This window comes from Pyxicephalus adspersus, chromosome 1 (assembly GCF_032062135.1).
Source record: "Pyxicephalus adspersus chromosome 1, UCB_Pads_2.0, whole genome shotgun sequence".
Lineage (NCBI taxonomy): Eukaryota > Metazoa > Chordata > Amphibia > Anura > Pyxicephalidae > Pyxicephalus > Pyxicephalus adspersus.
This window is the reverse complement of record NC_092858.1, coordinates 161,303,554-161,311,146: the sequence shown is the minus strand read 5'-3', so window position 1 is coordinate 161,311,146 and position 7,593 is coordinate 161,303,554.

Below are 7,593 nucleotides of genomic sequence, written 5' to 3'. Positions count from 1 at the left end.
AGCCTATTTAGAACAGGGGATTTCGATCTTTTTAAACGAAAGGCAAACAACAAAACACAACAAAGCTGTAATTTGTAATTTTGTTCAAAAAAAATTTTGATCTAGCCTCTGATGATAAATTGGTTCACCTCACTACTCAATATTCAACTTTAATTCAGAGGTATTCCCATGCAGTACTTTTTTCTGCCACTAGATGTCCTCAGTCTGATGCCCAGCATCATTCAACCCACTTTGTCGGAGCCCAGGTCCTCCTGGATCTTATGAATGGACAGTGCAAGATGAAGCGGCACGGTAAGGATCTTATCTCTTTGTCACTCTGCCTTGTTCTCCTATCAATATGCGTCCTGTTAGCACATTAATTGACTGGATGGCTGTTCTGCCTCTTTTATTCACAATCCACCTAACTCACTTTTTTGTTCACGTGGACATCTCCCGTCAGCAGTATCCATTTAAAATTATGCATTTAGCATTAAACTGTATGTAAACCCTAACAAATGTATTTCCATTTTGGCTTGTAAGTATGCCACCCCCATTCATTTCCTTTGACTGCTTGCCAGTGTGACACTATTTGCAGCATCTTAACCGCAGGTATGGAAGTGATAACCACAGCCCAATCTCACTGCCCATCTGAATTTACCCCAAGGCCAGGTTTGTGCCCACAGTGGGAGTAAGCGATTACACATGGCTGCCAATAGCTAGCACCTTACCTGCTGCTTGGCCGCTCTGCAAAGATTCTCTTTTTAGACAGCAGTTCACTGACATAAGGAAATGGTAATGGCACCACAACCTCCCTGCCGGTCTGAAGAGAGCCTTAGGCAAAGAAGTTGTGTAAATAAAACAAATGCAAGGGTGAAAGACAAATTCCTCCAGAAGGAAAGTCTTGTTCCTGGCAGGGACAACGTAACATAATTCTGCACGGTAACAATGTACTTTTAATTCTTTATTTCTATTATAACTTTTTTGTTTGGTTTAGAATAAAAAATACAGAGTTTTGTCACATTTAAAATAAGCTATAGATCAATTGTTCCATATTAGAATGATAAGTGTACCTGTCGTTCCTCTGCAGCTCCATGGTAACTGGAAGGTGGCATGCTGACTCACTATCATTTCAGAAGACAGCCTGGCACAGCGGGGTGCCCGGGAATCAATAAGCAGATCAAGCGGCAGTGCTTGAAAATGCTGCAAAATACAATGGAAAGATTTAAAGCAGAGACAATTATAAGGGGGATTTTCTGGGGAGGTTTGAAAAAGTAAGTAATGTGATCTTTGTTGTTTTATAAATCTTCCTGAATATCCTTACTGTGCATGAAAATGGGCATCAGGCTGGCAGAAGTTTATGGGCATCAGGTCAGTCTTGTATCATCAATTGTCAGTGGTCGGAGGGCGACCTTCTTTCACCTACAAAAAATAAGGACTGGCTGCACATTAATCGGTGCAAAGTGCCCACCTATAGTCCCCAGGCCTAATGTACTAAAACAAAATGCCCAATCCCTGTACAGACTATTGGGGCCCTTGTTATTAATATTAATGGGTATTTATATAGTGCTGACATATTACGCAGCGCTGTACAAAGTCCATAGTCATGTCACCAACTGTCCCTCAAAGGGGCTCACAATCTAATGTCCCTACCATAGTCATATGTCATTATTTTAGTCTAAGGACAATTTTTTAAGGGAAAGCTAAATAACATAACTGCATGTTTTTGGGATGTGGTAGAAAACTGGAGTACCCAGAGGAAACCCACCCAGACACAAGGAGAACATTCAAACTCCATGCAGATAGTGCTGGCCGAGAATTCATACATGTGACCTAGTGCTGCAAAGGCCAGAGTGCTACCCACTGAGTCAACCATGCTGCCTGGCAATTTACCATGTGTTTACCCCTTTACAAATGCTGCAAGTAAAAAAATAGACGTTGAAGTGCTAGAAAACTAGTAACAATTAGAGCTATACAATTTTTACTTGATATAAAAGGTTAGATATCCCTACATCCATTCTTTGCCCACAAAGAATCAAATGGCATCATAAGCTGAGAGAGTGGAAGAGATGGCCACCTATTAGTATATAGTATAAAGATTATTAAGGATCTATTCATCCCAATATGACTCCAATCAATCAATATCCTTATTGAAAATCTGAATGTTCAGGACAATTTATACCTCTTGGGTTGACATGACCCATATGTCCCATATATATAATTCGAAGAAGCTATAAATGGTAGAAAACACAAAATGGCTGTACAGACTGTAAATGTTGTAACTACTAACAGTCCACTGATCTTAAGTTTTCAAACATGGAAACTAATGAGTCTTGGTATCATTAATTGTTCAAAGTGCCATCCAAAGGGCAAAGTATGGCACAAAATGACTCATCTACGGGTAACCATTATGTCTCATGTTGATTGAGTACTTGGGTTGATCCATAGGTCCCATTTATATAATTCAAAGAAGATACAAATGGTGTAAATTACAAAATGACTTAAATGGGCAGTAAATGCTGTAACTACTAACTCACTCTCAACTATGATTGGACAGAGAATAAAAGAATCAACCCAAGAAGGAGCATAGTGATCTTTTTTTTTTTTAATTTGGAAAACAAAGCACGCAATCTACGTAAAAATGTAATGAGCTGTGGATGAGTCTTGGCATCACTAATTGTTTACAGTGCCATTCAAGGGGAAATGTATGGCAAAAGATGGGACTGAAGAACTAGTAATACCAAGTCTCATCTACAGGTAACCATTGTCTCATGTCGATTGTGCGTTTGGGTTGACATGATCCATATGTCTCAAATTTATAATTCAAAGAAGATATAAATGGTACAAAACACAAAATGACTTAACAGACAGTAAATGTTGTAACTACTAACAGTCCACTCTCATCTATAATTAGATCAGAAAATGAAAGGGACAACCCAAGAGGAACACGGTGATGTAATTATTAACAATCCTAGCTCTACTGGAGATTGGACAGAGAATAAAAAGGTCAACCCAGGAGGAACATAATGATTTTATTATTTTCAAATATGGAAACCAAAGCACACAATCAACATGTGAAAATATGGTGACCTGTAGATAAATCTTGGTACCATTTACCGTACCATTGGTACCATTTATCATTCACAGTGGCAAAGGGCAGAAGATGGCACAGTGAACATCTAATGATGCCAAAGTACGCATTTGTCTCATAATGATTGAGAACTTGATTTCCATATTTGAAAGAATTTGAGGGACATTCTCTACCCATAAGCTGTTTTTCAGTATTGAAGCGTCTTATATGAGCACCACAAGATCTCTACAACTACTTTTCGATTATTCTGAAGATTTATTGTTTGGACCAAAACATTTCTGTAGTACAATGCAGGAGCTTACTATCTGATTGCATGCTTCCACTTTATGAAAATGTAACAATCGCTCCGCTGAGTTTGGTCCAGATTCACACCCCGGATGAGCTGCATGTTTCTAGCACAAGGCTGCATTAGGTTTAATCAGAATTACCTTTGCCTGGTAACCGATCAGTAAATCAGTGAGAATGTAATAAAGTGATGGAATTCATTTACATAAATTGCTGACTTCCGAGTGTAAGGTTTGTAAGCACCGGAGTTACCATGGGAACTTGGATACATTTTAGATTAGAATATATGCCGAGCCTGAGCAGTAAAATAAAACAAATATTTCCTAATCTTTCACCACCTTTGCTGGGTTATAAAGAACCCCCAAAAAGGTGAGTAAAGAGATCGCTAGTAACTGGCAGGTGAGCGGGAGAAAACCTTCATATAGTGATTACTGCCTGCATGCTTGGGGCTGCGGCACATTCACCCTATGGGTCTAATTTATTAAAGATTTCCAAAACTGGAGAAAATAGACTATTATGGGAGAACCTGGGTGATCCAGCAAACTTGGAATGAAACAATAACTCCCATATATGTATTCAATCTGACAGTGTCCAAACAAAAGCTATGTCTGCAAAGACCTTACTATCCCTGGTCCCATTTACCATAGAAAGTTCAAAAGCCATAGGTGTCTCCTTTGGATACTGTTTTATTGGACAACGTATAGACTAATTATAATGTCACCCACCTGGGACTTTCTGAATTGTCCTAGCAATCTACAGTATATCTTCCTGTTTGAAAAGGTATTTAATTGTTGAAGAAGAAAAACAAAGGTAGAAAATAGAAGCAGCCATAGCTGTAATACCTACTTTTTATTGCTGGCTTGCAGTGATTCCTTTTTGCCACCAGAGGTCCTCAGTCTCCTGGGTTAAATGGCACCCAACATCAATCATTCCAGAAGACTAAGTACATACAGTGAGTGCAGGGTGAATTGATGACTGGCAGGGAAAGACGATCCAGCGTATGTTCAATGCAAAGGTAATTTGTTAAGTGTGCGGGGTGGGGGGGGATTGTATCATTGAAGGGGGCAAGAGAAATGAGCCCAACATTGAGGTATATTCCTTTCCTATTCTAAAAAAATATAATGTCTGGAGTCAGGCTTTAACTTAAAGTTTTTATCTGCACATGAAAGATTAAATGTGACCTCTTTCCTCAATATCTGCAGAATGCACCATCTGTAAATGAAATAAAGTCTTGGAGGAATATCTGACCACTCAGCATGTTCTCTCTTCTTCTACAACGGAGGTTACTACACCGACTCGCTTCAGGCACAACTCATTCAGCATATTAAGTGATTAATTAGAACTTAGGAGCTGATTTGCATTTGTTTCTTTTTGAGGAAAGATTTGAAAAATCGTCAGGAAATTTGCAAGCAAAACCGTTCCACTTTCCTGGGTTAATTTATATGTATTCAGAACAGCGGAGGGCTCCGACACCGCTGCAGCTGTCATTTATTTCTGTGTGTTAGTAGAAAAGATTTCCTTACATCTACTGTCATCTGATCACCCAAAAGGTTCCTTGTGTCAGTTTGAAGAGACTAAGGTTGTCATTCAAAGAGATCATTATTTTTTCTGTTTTGGCTACAGAAGGAGCATAATGTATATATAAAGCCAAAAAACCCAAAAAACTTTATGGAGCCTAAACATTTATTATATTCTGGAGCAAGTTGTGCTTTGATATGCAAAAAGAAATACCTGCAGAGTTTGTCTTGGTCATTAAAGAGTTTCAAGAGGCTGCAAAACAGCAAAAGATTTCTTCTGGGAACTGCCCCCTCCCCCTCATCAAGCCTCCATCCTGCACACAAATGAGCAGGGAAGCCACGTTCTTATCTAGTCGTCCATATGTCGGATGTCCTTAACTTGGGGACGGCCTGTATAAATTTTTATTAGTGCTGGTGTTTTCCACACTTGATAATTCATGTCATCCTCTACTAAAGGAATTTACAATCTAATGTTCTGACATAGTCAAATGTCAAAACCATTGACAATAAAAACTCTTTCAGATCCCTGATGTAAAACCTTGCGGCCAGCAGCTGCCAGGTGCACAACAACTGCACCGCGAGTAACCAGATTAGCATGCAGCTGTGGTGCAAATCTTCAAGCAACTTTACCTTTGTGAACTATGACGCTGAATGCAAAAAAAATGGTTCCCAGCCTCTCTGATTCATTTGCATGGGATCATGGTTGAACCCGTGGCAGAATGCTGGGGCTTAAAACCGGTCTAAAATGACCCTTAATCTTCCACTGTGATTTTTAGCATGTGGGAAAAAACCTGACCCACACAAACATGGGGTGAACATAAAGCTAAGCAAATGGTATCTTGTAATAATACAGTGCTCAGTGGCAGACATAGCCAACAATGGGGCCCTGTGAGGAATTGAACTGGGGCCCCGCTTCCTGCCAAACTGACTTTAGGTTACTTTTGGTTGGGGTCCAGGGCAATTGTGCAAAGGCACATTGTGCACCTCTAAAAGTCCACCCCCCATAGCATTGTACATACTCCATTGTAATGTCATGTTTTAGGGTGGAAGCCAAGTAACCAAGTAAGAGTGCCCTGGAGGAAACCCATGCAAACCCTTTACATATAGTTGCCTGGCCAATTTGAACCCAGGATCCTAGTGCTGCAAGGGTAAGGGTGCTAGCCACTGATCCACCATTCTGCCCTATGCCCTATGCATACTTTTTATGGTCATTGCCCACCGTGTATCATCCCTTCCCGTATGCCCCCTCTACCACCATTCCCTGCATAAATCTGTCAGATGATGATGGAGTTTTTACAGGGACAATGATGCCTTCGCCTATTTACAGAGACAATGTTCATTCCTAGAAATTGGATGTTCCGGTCCAAACACCGCATGCTGGGAAGAGGTCACATATACCCTGTACAGTTTTTTGATGGCCCTGATGATAGAACAGTGTGTTCAGAAAGCATTTCAGTGGGAGCCGGTAGTAAATGTTACCTAATGTTAATGAAAACACAGCTGGGCTTTGGGATGTATTTTTTTTTTTTGTCATTAATGGCAACATTTTTCCAAAATTTGCCAATTTTTGCACGTTTTCAAATAAAAACTCTTAACTTCACTCATCATCAGTGAGCAACCCAGCTGCAGGAAAGAGACATCTTTTGCTAGGTCCTGTATGAGACACCAGATACTGCAGGGAGACTTCTTCCATTGGATAACTAAAGCATAGAGGAACCCAGTGGGGGATTGATCAGTTTTTGGTGAAGTTGACCTTGGCATAATGCAAGAGACTATTACTTTTGGTCCACCATAAAATACGGTTATTATGATTTTTTGCTAAGTGTTAAGAAATGTCAGGAAGCCTTTCCAGCTGGCAGCTTTTAAAAGCAGTGGATATAATTTCTGTGTTGGCCACAGTGATGCACTCAGCATTGAAAATTCTACCTCCCATCACACACCACCCAGTAAAAAGCATCCAAGTGACTAAGAAACTGCATGAGCTACATGGAAGGATCTGTGCGTATCAGCAGTTTTTGCCGCTATCGTGTCCTGGATGCACAAGTGAATTCTAATATAGATCTTTTCTTTCTCAGAGGGAGAGCTTTTATTCTTCCGAAAATACATAACTCCATATTTCAGTTATTATTTTCTTCTAATTTCCAGCATTGCTCAGGACTACAATAGTGACACCACGTGGACTGAAAAAAAAATAGCTGTGTCTATAAAAGTATAAAGAATATATGATATTTTTATAATAGATGCATGAAAATAGGTGCAAAAATAACATATCATGAAGCCAGAGACGCAACACAGTGATCATTATATAGACTGCATTAGAAAATTGCTTTAGTTTACAGATTAGGGGGCCATGGGCAAGTAGGCAATTTTGCCCCCCAGCCCTTTAATTGGCATTGATAAGAGCTGCATTATGCAGATCACCCATTATGCATTGGCTATACTGGCAAAGCCCACCCCATTAGATGCCGACTGCCTACAAGTAAATTCTCTTCTATAGAGGCGGGTGCACAATTTTGACCAAATGCACGTCCTTCTGCAGGAGCATAAAGGTTGGTACTGCATCCCCCGGACACCCCAGACTCATCTTTATGTTGCCCTGTGGATGATCTAGCTCTACTTTGAGAAGCTCATGGTAATAGAATGCTTAAAGTACTGTAGGTCTACTTTACAAACTCAAACAGAACCAATAGTTTTGTACATGTATATTTTATTATCAATTAAACC